At 48.1% G+C, this 16,300-nt stretch overlaps 1 protein-coding gene across 5 annotated transcripts in view; it reads left to right on the top strand.

Moving 5' to 3' along the window:
* Window positions 1-16,300, top strand: part of SPSB4 (splA/ryanodine receptor domain and SOCS box containing 4) — a 217,826-nt gene that overhangs the window by 24,963 nt on the left and 176,563 nt on the right. Inside the window, exon 1 of one of the 5 annotated variants that reach the window (XM_090054491.1) lies at window positions 6,234-6,700. The exons of 1 other annotated variant lie outside the window; for it this stretch is intronic. The gene's annotated coding sequence lies outside the window, so the exon portion shown is untranslated. Of the gene's footprint in view, window positions 1-6,233; window positions 6,701-7,080; window positions 7,202-16,300 lie in introns of those variants that run through there. 3 more of the 5 variants (XM_090054492.1, XM_090054487.1, XM_090054489.1) reach the window with 3 other exon arrangements.

Below are 16,300 nucleotides of genomic sequence, written 5' to 3'. Positions count from 1 at the left end.
AGTGGACTGGCCAAGTTCGCCGATGACACCAAACTTTGGGGCAAAGCATCCACACCAGAAGATAGGCGGGTGATCCAGGCTGACCTGGACAAGCTCAGCAAATGGGCAGACGAGAACCTCATGGTGTTTAACACTGAGAAATGCAAGGTTCTCTACCTTGGGAGGAAAAACCTGCAGCACCCTTATAGGCTCGGCAGTGCTACGTTGGTTAGCACTACAGAAGAAAAAGACTTGGGGGTCATCATTGACCACAAGATGAATATGAGCCTCCAATGCGATGCTGCGGCTAGTAAAGTGACCAAAATGCTGGTGTGCATCCATAGATGCTTCTCGAGCAAATCCCGGGACGTCATTCTCCCCTTGTACTCGGCCTTGGTGAGGCCGCAGCTGGAGTACTGCGTCCAGTTTTGGGCTCCACAATTCAAAAAGGATGTGGAGAAGCTTGAGAGAATCCAGAGGAGAGCCACACGCATGATCAGAGGTCAGGAAAACAGATCTTACGATGACAGGCTGAGAGCCACGGGACTCTTTAGCCTGGAAAACCACAGGCTCAGGGGTGATCTGATGGCCACCTACAAGTTTATCAGGGGTGACCACCAGGATCTGGGGGAACGTCTGTTCACCAGAGCGCCCCATGGGATGACAAGGTCGAACGGTCACAAACTCCTGCAAGACCGTTTCAGGCTGGACATAAGGAAGAATTTCTTTACTGTCCAAGCCTCTAAGGTCTGGAACAGTCTGTCAGTGGAGGTGGTTCAAGTGCCTACATTGAACACCTTCAAGAGTAAATTGGATGCTTATCTTGCTGGTATCCTATGACCCCAGCTGACTTCCTGCCCTTTGGGCAGGGGGCTAGACTCAATGATCTCCCGAGGTCCCTTCCAGCCCTAATGTCTATGAAATCTATGAGCCTTTAGCATCTCATGTAGATGCACCTAGTATGTTATAAAAGTACAGCTTTCACATGGTTACTGAAGATGAGTATCGTAGGGGGAGTGAAGTTAGACATCTCACTTTCTCCCCTTGACAAATCAAAAGGCCAAATTACACAATTGGGTTGAGACTCTCAGGGAAATATGTTCCTTTCAACAATGTTGTAATCTAGGGTCTCAAGAAAGTTTTGGGAAATGGAGGACTTTTATAAGCTCACTGTCTTTTTAAATTAATATTGTCTCTGCCTCTAGACATTTCTGTTGTTTCCTTAGACATTCACTCATAACTGAATGTGTTGGACAAAAGCATTCTCTGAGATGACTGCCTTGGAATTCAGATAGATCTTTCTGATTTCTCACCAGGGAGATGTACAATATTTTTTGGGGGTCATCTAATAAAAGCCACTGCTTCCTGGGGATTTCATGCATCTGTATCTTTTTCTTTTTTTTTTTTTAACATCTCTTTTTTTTTTTTTACATACACCTTTAAGATCACAATTTAAATACACTGAGATTGATACAGTAATGAACTGGAAATTCTTTTCAGCCTGAAAAAAGTCTTAAAGCTTAAGTTGTGAGATCTGTGCTGTGTTCTGCCTTTTAATGTGCAATGCCAAATGCTTGCCAAGTACCTTGTGTGTTACAGAGCACATCTATGATGCCTCTCTCCTGTCTGTGCTACCCTGCTGTTTCAAGAGAGCCTGAGAAGAGAGTTGAAGCATGTTTCAGGGCCACTCCAAGCCATATATGCTGCCTAACTACTGGGTTCTGGCATGCAGAGTGTGGGAGTGCATGGGCAAGGTTTGTTTCTCAGCCTTGGCCCCAGGCTTTGCAAGGCAGGCAGTTTAGATATGGCCATGATAATAGATGTTCTGAAACTGCATGACTAATATGCAAACACATCCTTCCACACGAGGTGCAAAGTCCTGTTAAAATCATGCTATTCTTAAAGACTTTTACATAAGAACTATTCTCCTAGTGTATTTTACAGCCAAATGTCCATGTTGTGTAGTTGTTCCCAGGCAGGAGTGGATCCAGGATTTTCTAAAGGGAGGTCCAGGAGCAATGACTGGTACTATGCAGTGGCTGCACCCCCTATCTCCAGCCTCTGCCTGCTCTGCATGAGCAGACTATATTACAGAAGCACAGCTGGGGACTTTTAGAAAAGTCCCTCAGTCAAGTAACTAACTTCCTTCCCTCCTCTCTTCCCCCTGTGTACAGCAGCACTTTCCCTCCCCTCCCATTCCCTTCTTCCCTGACCACTGCTGTCACTGTCCCTACTGCCCACAGGTGACCCGTGCTGGCTCTGTCCCACTTCAGCTGGGCTGCATGGGGAGTGAGGGTTGGCCAGAGAAAGCAGTGGTGGTGGCAGCAGCAGATGGACTCCCTTCTGCTGCGACTGCTCATGAGCTGGAAGGGAACACCTGGGAGTACCAGGCAGAGAAAAGGAACCTGCCTCCTACTGCTGTCTTGGCTGAGCCTTGATTCTTGTGGAGCTCCATGGAGCTGGAGTAGGCAGAAGCAGCTGTGATGCAGCTCTGTCTCCAGGGCAGCCGAAAACAGTGGGGGTGGTGGGTGAGGGCAGGCAGGGAAAGGCATGCCACTGAGCAGGGAGGGGAAGGGAGAGAAGAAATTCTTACCTGCTTCAGGGACTTAAAGGTCCCTGGCTGCTGCTTTTGTGGTATCATCAACTGAAAGAGGATTGTGATACTGTACCCCCTCTGGATCTGCCTCTGTTCCTAGAGTTTCAGACCAAAGTGCCCAAGATTATCTGGGAAGATAAATAGAATGAGTAATTAAATTGGAAAATGACCCCTTAATCTTTCCCTGCCAAACTATTTTTCAGTAGTACGTCCAGATCTTGATTAGAGGCCTTGTGTTCCTACCCAGCGTAGCACAACAATAGTAGAAGTGCTCCTTGTACTGAAGAACCTAAGTGACAACATCCCTCTGTTACAAAGCAAAACTGCATTGTGGAAGAGCGTATCATTTGAAAAATAATTCCTGGGAAAAGAAAGCAGGACATTCTTTTACACATTTACTATTTATTCTGCTGAAGCATCACATGCTTTAGGGCTTTTCTTGGTCAGAAGAGCTGTAGAATAGATTTTTCTCTTCAAATGAGAGAAATAAAGTTTGAGTATATTGACTGACCTTGAGGTAGGCCAGATCATAGAAATACTTCCTTCCTCTTAAGGCCTCCACATATATGACTAAGCTAGGCAGACAGTGGTTAAGAGTTTGGGACTAGGAAGTGAAGGTAATTGCATCTAAACTTTTTCAAGGTCACATGTTCCATTTTCTCAAATGGTCATCTATGTCTTAGAAAGATCAGGGTGAGGAAGGAATGAAAGCTTAACAGAATTCTGATTCTTCGCTATCTGGAATAATCCTGTGGGAATTCTGGAGAGTCTGTTCCAAGGCTGCTGCTCTGTCTTAAGAGCACATTATGATTGTCTTTAAGTTCTGTCTCCTCACTCCCCACATTTAGGCAGCATCTAGTTGAGTGCGACTGTGTGGTATGTGGTCCTGCAGACACATCTGTGGTGCCACATGCCACACATTGAGCCATTCTCTGCACTGCAAAGGAGCAGGAGCAGTGCAGGGTTTTTTTTAACCCCTGGATACCACCAAAAAAAAACACTTGTGCAAAAAAAAAGGTGGAGTGGTGCATGCAGAGGCAGCACGCACTGCTCAAAACTGGAGCCTGGTTGACTGGAGCCGCACTCCGGCTGCTGGCCAGGCTCCAAGTAGCAGGATCGCTGCTGCTGCAGCTCCAGAAGGTCCCCAGGACCCCAGGTAAGGCTGCTGGTAGGGTTCAAATTACAGGGAGCCCAGGCAGGCAGAGCTCCCCCCATAAGAGACAAGAGCCCCCCCTGTAAGATTTTAAAGTCATGACCTGGGGGGGGCGGTCTCCAATTTTCATAATGGGCAGACTAATTTTTTTTTTTTGCATATTCCCCCAAGAGTCAAACTGTAATTCGAATCTTGGCTGCTGGGGCCAGCCCAGTGCTGGCCCCAGCCTCCCTTATCCACCTTGGGTAACCTGCTGTGTGCCAGAGAGCGCGTGGCACAGGTGTTCCCTGTGGACACCTAGGAGTGGCACAAGGTATCCCACTACTAGTTGTCCCCAGGGAACCAAATCACCCATGCTTGTGTGGTTGCGGCCTTAGACTGTGAATCATAATTGTTTTACTACTGCCTCTGCTAGGAATGGTCCACTGAGGTGTATCAAACAAATAGCACCTTTCAGAACTCTCTTACCTACAGTTTCCAGGGAGGATATTTATCTCCTGTCTGGTGCTACTTGCCACATACAACACTTAAAGCAAACAGAGTTTTTAAAAGATAGCAACATATTGGAAATTGAACAGTGTTATGTGCATTTTTACCAAGTTTATAGAAAACCCACAAGCCCATCAGTTTTATAGCTGATAAAAACTTTGCTTTACGTTTTAGATAGAGTAGTAAACATTTGCTCTCGCAGTGTTAAACAAATTGCACATGCAGAAACGTTCCCTTGAGTTCTCCTTTCAGAGTAATGGATTAATTGGTAGTGAGATGCTTAAGGATTGATATTTAAGTGGGCAATGCTAATTTTTAAAGTTTAAACCACAGTGAAAATGAATGTGGAAGATTGTATTCCTTACTACTGTTTCAGGGTTTTGGCTAGAGGCGCAATGCATTGGGCTATGTCAGGATGGTTACCTTCCCTACCAGAAGGGTTAAAAATGGATTCCTTCAAAGTCTGTGGACTCCTATACATATGCAGGGAGCCTGCTTCAATGCGCTGGAAATCCAGAAAGTGATGTGCTCCACCAGCCTTCCACATCATGCATATCAGTGTCTCCATGCATCTCTGCACTGAAAAAATGGTGGTGGGGAACTCTGAAATAAGAAGAGTTTGATGTGCTTTAGTTCAAAGTGCCCCACTGCCATTTTTTCAGCATGGGGATGTGCAGGGACGCTGATACATCTGTGGCTCGCTGATAAAAGCGCCCGGCACCGTGGCTCAAACCACATATAAAAATGCCCTGTATGTCCTGAGTCTTGTGTGTTTCTGTTGTCCCAGTCAACAAGATAGAGCTCTTTTGAACCTTCGAGTATTTTAAAGACTTTCTGTTCTACATCTGAGAACTGTAATGCAGCTGCTCTCAAAATCTGGTGCATAGACCACAGGCTGTCTTTGAGGCCCACAGTAAGTGGTCTGCAGATCACACAAGGCCTGTGTGGCTTTATCGTTTTTTCAATAACAACTTTGATAGGAATTTTAGCCTGTGGTCAGACTGGTACAGACTGGGTGCATCCACATTTTCATTAATGCACTGGTGCACAGGCTTTATAGATGCTACTTGTGCCTAATACCATTGAGCAATAGTGGATTAGCACGTTTTTTGCCCAGCATGCTCTCGCACAGTGTTATTAGGCTACTGCTCAGTTTAGCATCTCATATAAGAACACCCACAGTGGAGGCTTTTGACTTCCTCCCTAGCTGGGGACATGGTCCTCTTTCTGGGATCTCATGAGTATACATTAACAATCTTTTACAAAAGTAGGATTTTGGCTGCCATGGCCCTCGTGCTTCACCTGTGGCAGGTTAGAGTGTTGTGCCAGGGTTGATGGTAGTTTTACTAAGAGGTTAGATTATGGATTTGTACGGGGTCGTCTGGATAGGGACGATCCTGCCTCAGGCAGGGGGTTGCACTAGCTGACCTGTGGAGGTCCCTGCTTCTCCGTGATTCGAGGAAAGCAGGCAGTAGTTTGGGGAACACTGGAGTGTAGGACAGTGAAATAATCAAGTCAAATGAAATTTGTCAAGGGAGGGAAAGCCCATGATCCCTCTTGATGGCTTGCAGTGGCAGAATGGATGCTGAAGTGGGAGGCTTTGCAGGGGCCCTTGGTGGGACTGGGGCCAATTAGGAGTTTTTACTTAATGTCCAAAACTCTGCTGGAAGCTACACAAGCAGCCAGCTCGGTGTCCCTACAGGCTTCAGTGGGAAGCCTACATCTGTGTTTCAAGTCACCCAGTGCCCGCAGCCCCGGCGCTTTGCGCAGATCCGCTGACAAGCCGGGCGAAGCGCGGGGGCCGAGCGGACCCTCGGCCAGTCGAGTTTACAGCAGCGGCGGGGCCACATCCGCGGCCTGGCCCTGCTGCGGCTGAGGCGCCAGGGCAGCTGTCGACCTCGGACTGAGCATGGGGCGCGGGAGCCTTGCTGGCCCGGGGGAGGGCTCTGTGGCGATTTTCCTCTCGGGCTGGGTTTGTTTTGGTTTCGTTTAGGGGGCTGGGTTTGAAAGGGCCAGCAGCCAAGGGCAGGGCCGCTCGGGGCCCCGCTTGCGGCCGGCAACGGAGGGGAAGGGGCGAGGCTGGGGCCGCCCGTGCGGGGCGGGGAGGGGCGTCGCCATCTGCTCTTCATTCCCGCCCGGTGCATTAGCGATGAGATCAGCGGGATCAGCTTTCGCGATGGGGCGCTGCAGCTGCGGGCTCTCCCCCCGCGGGCCGCCCCTGCCCCTGCCCCTGCCCCTGCCCTGAGCAGGAGGCGGCATGAGGGTGCCGGGCGGGCCGCGGCTTTGTGCGGGGAGTTACGGCGCCGGGGAGCGGCCGGGCTGCGAGCCCCGCCCGCCCGCCCCGCGATGCGCTCCTCACCCGCCGCCGCCGCCGCCCGCCTGCAACTTGGCTGAGCCCGGGCGCGGCGCGGGGAGCAGCGCCCGGCTCGGCTCGGCCTCCCTGCTCGCCTCCATCTCCACCTCCCCGCGGGCAGCGGCCGCCGGTAAGTTGTGGCGGGGCCGCTCTCGGCGCCCTCCGGACAGCGGGAAAAGTAGCGCGGGGCGAGAGCGGAGGGAGCTGCCCGGCCCGCCTGTGCCTGGCGCTGCGGGGAGCGGAGCCCGCCCTGCCCGCGGCGCGGGGTAGTGGGCGGCAGCCCGGAGCTCTGCTGAGGCCGGCGGGCGGCGGGGAGTTTTTTATTTTTTTTACAAGCCAGGGAAGTGTGGCAGGGCGCCGCATGGCGAGCGGCAGCCCACAGCCCCGGCTATCGCGGCGGGCAGTGCGGTCGGGGCCGCAGCCCTGGGCGCGGGGGTCAGAGCCGGCCTTGCCCCGGCGCAGCGCATGGCCCCGCCAGCCCCCGGTCCCGGGCTGCCCGGGGGACAGGAACCATCCGGAGCCGGGCAGAGCTGCCTTGTGAAAGAAATCACTCCCGGAAGAAATAACAGCCGCAGAAGAGGGATCTTCTATGCTTGCACTTGCAGCTAAGGTTTACATTTGCTCCTCTGCGGTGTGTACCAAGGCACGCTGCCTTTTTAATGCTGGCTTGGTAACTAAAACAGACAGCAACGTGAATTGCAGGTTTCTATTAGATTTATCTTGTCCTGATGACAGCAGAAAGCCACGTGTTGGGAACTGACTTGAAACTAATAAAGGAGGGTTGGTTTCTATAATTAGAAGTGGCAGGGGAAAGTAAAGAAAGTGCAGCCCTCACATCCTAGAGACCCTCTGTGTTTTCACTCCTGTCTGTATGACCTTGGACAACCTTTCTTTGCCTCGTTCCTTCATCTGCTTTGGAAGGAGAGATGCCACTGCTTTCTTCCATCTTATAAGGGTGACGAAGCCCAGTGTCTCTACAGCTCTTGGTGGTCTCTGGCTGGATGGTGCCATAGCTGTGCATACTTACGTGATAAACAGATTGGAATACTGTGAAACTCCAAACAGTGCTTCCTTACTAAGCAGACATGAATGAGTGTGAAGGCTTCCTAACTCATGTATTTTCCTGATGCTGGGTTTTTGTTGTTTTATTTTGGGCTTTTCCCTTTCTTACTGGGGTGTCAATTCTGCTTTCAGACTTTTTGTTCAATATGCTTCAGTGCTTTGGTATAATGCCATGATATAGGGGTTCCTCTTTTTAGAAATAATCTTTTAAGTAATCATGCTGAGATCATTTGGATAGAAATGAAGATACAGCACTAACTCGGTTCATGCTCCTTGGAGGAGGCCAGGATTGTTAATTTTTGTCTTGGTCAAGGTATGACTGTCTTAATCTGTTTTATGTAGCATAGGAATTGCTAAATGCTGGACCATGCTGGTTCACATATTGTCACTCATTAACTTGTCAGACATCATAGTTGCTGTTTAAACTTCCAATATTGGATTTTCAAGGTATTAAAAAAAAAATTGAGCAAAGTGTTTCTTTTTGCCTCATATTCCACGAATTCTGCTTCTTCTACCTCTGAGTGTTGGTTACTGTGATTTAACATTTACTCATCTCTTCTGCAAGGAAGGAAAAAATTTGTTGTAATGGAACTCAGGGTTGCTTTGGGGTTTGTACAGTCAAGCTACATGTGATGATTACATTCATGAAATGCTTTGGCATTTCACTGGCCTGAGATCTGATGACTAGGAACTCCTGTAACTAGCCTATTTATTTTTGATTGCTGCCACTATGCTCTTCCTACGATCAAAGCAAAGTTCTGAGGTTTGAAGTCTGAGTAGTTTTTCAGTGTTGCAAGTTCTTGATTAGGATGATTAGCTACTCCGGGGCAAGGACCCCCTCGCCACTCCCAGAACTCTTGGCTGACAAAAAGTGTGTGTGTGTGGTTGGTTTTTTTTACCAAGTGAGTTTTATAAATCAGACAGCAATTTAGCTGTGTTTTCTCCCCAGAGGGTCTGGCTGCTCAGCACTGTTACATTGACATCCTTTACTTACAAAGCTTTTGCACTATGGAAACATCGCTCCAGCACAAATTTTAAGAAGGCTTTCAAAGCACTTCCAGACGCTGTAAATCCCAGTTTGAACAATAGTAATGTAGAAGGACCCATGGCATCTGAGGATAAATGCACTTAATAGAAAATTAAATAAAAAGAAAATGTAAATATGTTTTAATTACATTTCCTAAGATGTTAATTTTATGTAAATTTCAGTGGAATTTACAAATCCTGGCTTTGGGCCAATGCAGGGATTACAGCACCATGCAGCAGTGCCTAGAATTTGGTGGAGATGCTTGCCTTCATGATGTGATTCAAGAAACAAACCTTGACTCATGTCGACTGAATTGTAAACAAGTCCATGCTGATAGACTGACACAGCTAATTTAGTTTGGTCTTGCTGAGCCATGTAAATAAAGTACACTCACTGAGTATAATGAAAATGAAGGCCACACACCTTGTACTAAGGTCCTAAAATATTTAGTAAGTCAACATGTATATCTGCTTTCTGTTATGAAATCTGTATTTAAGGTTGGCCAGTTGGAGCTGAACCAACAATATCTTAGAAAACTTAAAGGCTAGACTGCTGTTCATATATGCAAGGTTAAATATTTCATATTTCCACAAATTAACTTATTTTGGGATTAATTTCTAAATGTAAATGCAAGTCAGTGTAGTAGTACTTTTACTTTTTCCCCAGTACTATGAAAGGTTCATTTTAAGCTCTAAGTCTTTCATATTAGCTTCTAAGATGCAAAATACTGGTGGTGAGACATGTTTAAATGAGTCTACCAACAGGCTGGAATCCAACATCAGAACAGCTCTGGGTTTACAATTGGCTAGTTTTTATAAAGATAACTGGTGGGAGAGGAGGCTTCTCTTCCACTATAAAACCTGCAATCACAATCCCTGATTGCATAGGTAACTGGTAGGGTGGCATGTGCTCCCCCTGAGATTGGCTCCGGTCAAGATGGGGCAGTGGTTTTTTTTTCCTCATGGGGTGGTGGCATGTTGGGGGGTAGGAGGCACTAAGCTGCAGCACTCTGGAAGTATAGGAGTGGATATATGGGGCTTTGGCCTGTACCCGGGCCCACCCACAAAATGTGCCCCCCCCCTTGGGACTCAGGAGGCACCAGTCACACTTGCTTGGTTGGCTGCAAAATGAACAGATTCTAAGTATGCTGGCCAATGTAGCACCAAGAGTGACCTTGCTCTTACAGCTGCCCTTTCTCTCTTAGTTTGAATGGTGGCTTTATTGTTATTTGTTGAGAGCTGACAGTCTGAAGGCAGAGCTGAATACTACCCACAACAGAATTCCTGCCACAGTGAGCTTTCATTTTAATAATTACCCTTAAAGGACAGCAGGGTACACTAGGAACTCAGAGGCCCAGGTTACAACTTAGATGGGAGGGAGGAGGAGGAAACCCACTTTACCTGTAATCCTCATTAACTTGCTTCCTGTAGGCACCTCTGAAGAAGTGGGATTGGGAAGAAGGGAGCATTTGGAGTAGAGAGGAACTGACTGTTGTAGAGGTACATGGTGGAACAGGGAGGAGATGAGGCTGGTGTCTGGAGCTGTGGTGGCTTATAACAGCAAAATCTGATATGTGGTGACTTGAGGTTGAGGGCTAGAAGCTAGATCTTGGTGTGATTAATTTAATAGCTGTTTAATTTTGGTTGCTGATGCTTTGACTAAAAGGACTTCTCTGTTCAAGATTTAACTTGCCCACCTTTTCACTGAAGGCCAAGAACTCATGGTAGCTATTTCCCAAGACTCTAGAAAATGCTGCAGCAAAACCAAGGGTGTTGATTCTGATCTTGCCTGAAGTTCTTAAGAACTGCCATCTTCCCAAAGAGAAAACCTTTCTGTTTTCTTGTAGGGCCCTTATTAGTCATTCTAAGGAAGCAATAAGAGTGCTAAATCCATTAAAAATATCTTTGCAGCTCATCTTAAAATGTAAGGTCATATCTTTGCCTGCTGCAAGGGCAGCTGTGATGCAGCTGCCCATTTGTTTAACAACTGAAATGCATAAAATTAATCTAAGTCGCTGTGTTATCCAGGGCAGAGGAGAGGGATTGGTGGGGTGGGGAGAAAGTTTATACTTGTTGCTTTCATTAAAGTGGAATACAGAACCTAGACTAAACACCAGTGGTGGTATTTTTGCAAGTACTTTGTAGTGAACTTGCTCTGTTCCCATTGGAGTCAATGGAAATAGGCCAATGCTGATCATGTTTTGAAAAGGTAACACTGGACTATTTCCAAGTGTCTGTGCACTTCTTTTCCTTACAGCATCTTTGTTCCTTCATCCTACCAATTGCTACTTTGCCTTCTCCTTTTGGCTTATAGATTAGAAAGCAAACCTTGCTTATCCTACTGTGGGTGACAATAGCTGCTCTGGAAGTAATCTTGTGATGATGAATTTTTGTGTATCATCCTGAAAAATGTGGATGAAATTATAGCCTTGAAATCAGGGATTTGTCTGGTGCGACAAGTAAGAGTTGATGTTTCATAGTTTCTAGGGTCGGAAGGGACCTGAGCAGATCATAGAGTCTGACCCCCTGCCATGGCAGGAAAGAATACTGGGGTCAAATGACCTCAGCAAGGTGTATATCTAGCCTCCTCTTAAAGGCCCCCAGGGTAGAAGCCTGCACCACTTCTCTTGGAAGTTGGTTCCAGATCACAGCCGCCCTGACCGTGAAGTAGCGCCTCCTGATATCTAGCCTGAATCTGCCTTCTGCCAGCTTGTGACCATTATTCCTGGTCACTCCTGGTGGTGCTCGGGGGAACAGGGACTCCCCCAATGCCTGCTGGTCCCCTCTGACTAGTTTGTAATGGGCCACTAGATCCCCCCTCAGCCTTCTCTTGTGGAGGCTGAACAGGTTCAGGTCCCATAGCCTCTCCTCGTAGGTTCTGCCCTGCTGCCCCCGATCATGCGAGTGGTCCTTCTCTGGACCCTCTCCATGTTGTCCACATCCCTCTTGAAGTGCGGCACCCAGGACTGGATACAGTACTCCAGCTGCGGCCTAACCAGTGCTGCGTAGAGGGGGAGGATCACCTGCTTGGACCTGCTTGAGATGCATCTGTGGATGCATAACAAGGTGCGGTTGGCCTTCCTGACTGCAGCCCCATGCTGGGGGCCCATGTTCATTTTGTCATCAATGATGACTCCAAGATGTCACAAAGTATTTTTCATCACAATGCAGAAATTGGATCTTGCAACCAAGTTGGTACTTCTAGGACAAAAGAAGGGATGGAATTGCTTAAGTGTAACAGTTCAAATTACATTATTATAATTATTATTAAGAATTCTAAACTCCTCCCCCTTAGCCCTGTCACTTTTCTGTCACCCAAAATCAAGAGACCATCTGTGTTTTCATTTAATGTCTTTCCATGTTAAACCTACAGGAAGAGAGTTTCCAGAGAATCTTTGTAAGGATCCTCCTCTTTATCTACAGTACTAGCAAATTACCCATTATGAATGACCGGGTGGGGGAGGGGGTGGGAGGAGTGGGCTGGGACTTAGCGCCACATCACGGTGCTGCTGCTCCTTCTCTGGCCTCATGTGCCTCACCCTCTGCTGCTCCTGGTGCGGCCCTGTGCACTCCCCTCCTCCCCACGCCCCCTGTCTCCCCTTTTCCTCTCATCTCCTGTTCCCTGCTGTCTTCCTCTCCTCTCTGTGCCGGCTCTTGTTGGAGACAGGAGGGGGGGAAGGCTGCCTCAAGAAACCTCCCACCTTTCCCCTGCCTGCTGGCTGTTGTTGGGTGGGGGGGGGGCATGGCACAATGGTTCGCTTGCTCCATCTCTAATGCTTCAGACTAGGCGTGTGAGTCAGCAGTGATCTGGTCGCTTTGGAGAGCAGTGAGCTGATCCAGAGCTCCGGACTGTGTTTCTGCCTCGGTCCAGCTGAAGTGGCTCCGAAGCTTCAGAGCCGCCTCGGAGATACGGCCATAGGGTATAATGGGGGAATCAATGAAATATCTATAACTTGGTTGTTTTTGTCCAATTTGGATGAAACTTGCACGGATGGTAGCCTCTGCTGGGAGCATGAAAACGAGGAGGTGGTCTTTGGCCCTCAGATAGATACGCCCTGGTTCATCTGTTAACTATCGCCACCTAATCCACCTGAAATTGGTTATGATTTGATTAATTAGGACTCACACCAAGATGTTACTGACATGAATCAATGGTTTATTATAAAACTAACAAGAACAGGTACGTATCATATGCCATACAACTACACAGGATCCCACTTAGTCCTAACAGTCTCTATAAACTCTAATTATCTATCAAATCCTATATTGCCTATACTTATCTTAATACCAATGCTATACAAATCCTTACCTAACAATATCTGATTACAACAATGACAATAAGAGACTGACCTTTATAATAAGGGACAGGGGAACTTTATTCAGTTCGGCTCCGGTCACTGGGGTAGAGATGACTGCACCTTAGGTAGTGGCTTCTCATCTTTGTTGGACACATGCCGAGAAGAAGAACCCCAAGAACCCAGAAGGGAAGAACAGGATAGGGTATTGCTATTTGGGTAGGCCAAGAGAACCCACTCGGATGACAGCACAAGGAAAGGTCATGTCCTATCACACAAGGAAGCCTAAGGCTTCCCATGACGGACTCAACTGCCTGTATACAAACTCCAGGAGGTTGGGGAAACGAGCAAGAGGAACTGGCCCTTCTCTTCTGTGACAAAAATTGTGATCTCATTGGCATAACGTAGACCTGGTAGGACTCCATCTTACAACTGGTCTGTAGGTATAGAAGGCTATACCTTGTACAGGAGAGACTGCATTGGGAAGAAGGATGGGGGTCTAGCTCTTCACATCAAGTAGCAGTACACTTCCTTTCAAACTGAGTTTACTAACTGAAGAGGGGGTCTTTAGACCCTCTGGGTTAAAATATAGTCACACTATCAGACAGGATACAAAACATTAAAGCAAGACCTATGATGTCATCCTCCCCAGATACTCGGCCTTGGTGAGGCCACAACTAGAGTACTGCATCCAGTTCTGGGCTCCACAATTCAAGAAAGCCGTGGAGAAGCTTGAGAGAGTCCAGAGGAGAGCCACATGCATGATCAGAAGGCAAGAGAACAGGCCTTAAGAAGAGAGGCTGCGAGCTATGGGACTCTTCAGCTTGGAAAAGCACAGGCCCAGGGGTGACTTGGTGGCAGCCTGTAAGTACATAAGGGGTGTGCATCAGGATCTAGGGGAATGCCTGTTTACCAGAGCACCCCAAGGGATGACCAGGTGCAATGGTCACAAACTTGTGGAAGGCCATCTTAGGCTGGACATAAGGAAAACTTCTTTACTGTCCACACCCCCAAGACCTGGGATAGATTTTCCCCAGAGATGGTGCAAGCACCTACTCTGGACACTTTTAAGAAACATTTGGATGTTTATCTTGCTGGGATCCTTTGACCCCAGGTGATTTTTTTTCCTGCCCTTTGGGTAGGAGGCTGGACCCAATGATCTTACAAGGTCCCTTCTAGCCCTAATGTCTGTGAAGCTCGGGGAGCAGAAGATGGGCCCACAATTGACATAGATCAAGTGAGGGAGGAGAGTGGATCCGGCTAACTACAGGCCCATTAGCCTGACTTCTATCCTGGGGAAGATCTTAGAAAAGTTTATTAAGGAGGCCATCCTTGAGGGACTGGCCCAGGCTAACATTCTAAGGGACAGCCAGCACGGGTTTGTTGCGGGTAGGTCTTGTTTGACCAATCTCATTTCCTTCTATGACCAGGTGACCTATCACCTGGACAAGGGAGAAGAGATTGATGTCATATATCTTGACTTCAAAAAAGCCTTCCATCTGGTATCCCATGATCACCTCTTGGCCAAACTGGCCAGTTGTGGCCTTGGCTCCACCACGATCTGCTGGCTGGGAAATTGGCTTCGTGGTCGGACCCAGAGGGTTGTGATTGATGGCAGTCGCTCATCATGGTGCCCTGTGACCAGTGGGGTCCCTCAAGGCTCTGTCCTGGCACCCATACTATTCAACATCTTCATTAACGATGTGGACATTGGAGTTAGGAGTGGACTGGCCAAGTTCACCAATGACACCAAACTTTGGGGCAAAGCATCCACGCCAGAAGATAGGCGGGTGATCCAGGCTGACCTGGACAGGCTCAGCAAATGGGCAGACGAGAACCTCATGGTGTTTAACACTGAAAAATGCAAGGTTCTCCACCTTGGGGGGGAAAAACCTGCAGCACCCTTACAGGCTCGGCAGTGCTACGTTGGTTAGCACTACAGAAGAAAAAGACTTGGGGGTCATCATTGACCACAAGATGAACATGAACCTGCAATGCGATGCTGCGGCTAGTAAAGCGACCAAAATGCTGGCTTGCATCCATAGATGCTTCTCGAGCAAATCCCGGGACGTCATTCTCCCCTTGTACTCGGCCTTGGTGAGGCCGCAGCTGGAGTACTGCATCCAGTTTTGGGCTCCACAATTCAAAAAGGATGTGGAGAAGCTTGAGAGAGTCCAGAGGAGAGCCATGCGCATGATCAGAGGTCAGGAAAACGGATCTTACGATGACAGGCTGAGAGCCACGGGACTCTTTAGCCTGGAAAAGCGCAGGCTCAGGGGTGATCTGATGGCCACCTATAAGTTTATCAGGGGTGACCACCAGGATCTGGGGGAACGTCTGTTCACCAGAGCACCCCAAGGGATGACGAGGTCGAACGGTCACAAACTCCTGCAAGACCGTTTCAGGCTGGACATAAGGAAGAATTTCTTTACTGTCTGAGCCCCCAAGGTCTGGAAGAGTCTGCCAGCGGAGGTGGTTCAAGCACCTACATTGAACACCTTCAAGAGTAAATTGGATGCTTATCTTGCTGGTATCCTATGACCCCAGCTGACTTCCTGCCCTTTGGGCAGGGGGCTGGACTCGATGATCTCCCGAGGTCCCTTCCAGCCCTAATGTCTATGAAATCTATGAGGGAACACCTTGAGAGGATAGACAGACATAAGTCTACGGGCCTGGATGGAATTGACCCAAGTTTTGAAAGAGCTGGTGGACATCATAGCACACCCTATGTTTACAAGGGTGAATGTTTGAGAATTTGTGGCACTTGGGTGAGGTACTGGAAGACTGGAAACGAGCCAACATAGTCCCAATCTTCAAGAAGGGAAGGAGGCAAGATCCAGTGAATTTATAGGCCAATCAGTCTGACGTTCATCTGTGGAAAGATCTTGGAGAAAATCATCAACAGACTAATGGAAAGTAACCTTCTGAATGCCAGCCAACATGGCTTTGTTGCTGGAAGGTTTTGCCTTACCAACCTCATCTCCTTCTATGAACAGGTGATGCATTGCCTGGAGAAGGGAGATGAGGTTGATGTCCTATTTCTGGATTTCAAGAAGGCCTTTGACTTGGTCTCCCAGGATGTCCTCATGGTTAAGCTGGGGAACTGCAGCCTCGACTATCTCATGGGTCCGATGGCTGGGAAACTGGCTCCAGGGTTGGACCCAAAGAGTAATATTTAACGAGAGCAAATCAACATGGTATGAGGTGACCAGTGGAGTCCCTGAGGGGTCGGTACTTGGGCTAGTGGTCTTCAACATTTTCATTAATAATCTGTATTTAGGTGGCATGTGGATTAGCAAAGTTTGCAGACTACACTAAACTATGGAGGAAGGTAGTCACAGTGGAAG

This window comes from Crocodylus siamensis, chromosome 6 (assembly GCF_052110815.1).
Source record: "Crocodylus siamensis isolate JL-2025a chromosome 6, ASM5211081v1, whole genome shotgun sequence".
NCBI lineage: Eukaryota > Metazoa > Chordata > Crocodylia > Crocodylidae > Crocodylus > Crocodylus siamensis.
The sequence above is the reverse complement of the archived record's forward strand: the minus strand, read 5'-3'. Positions and strand labels throughout refer to the sequence as shown.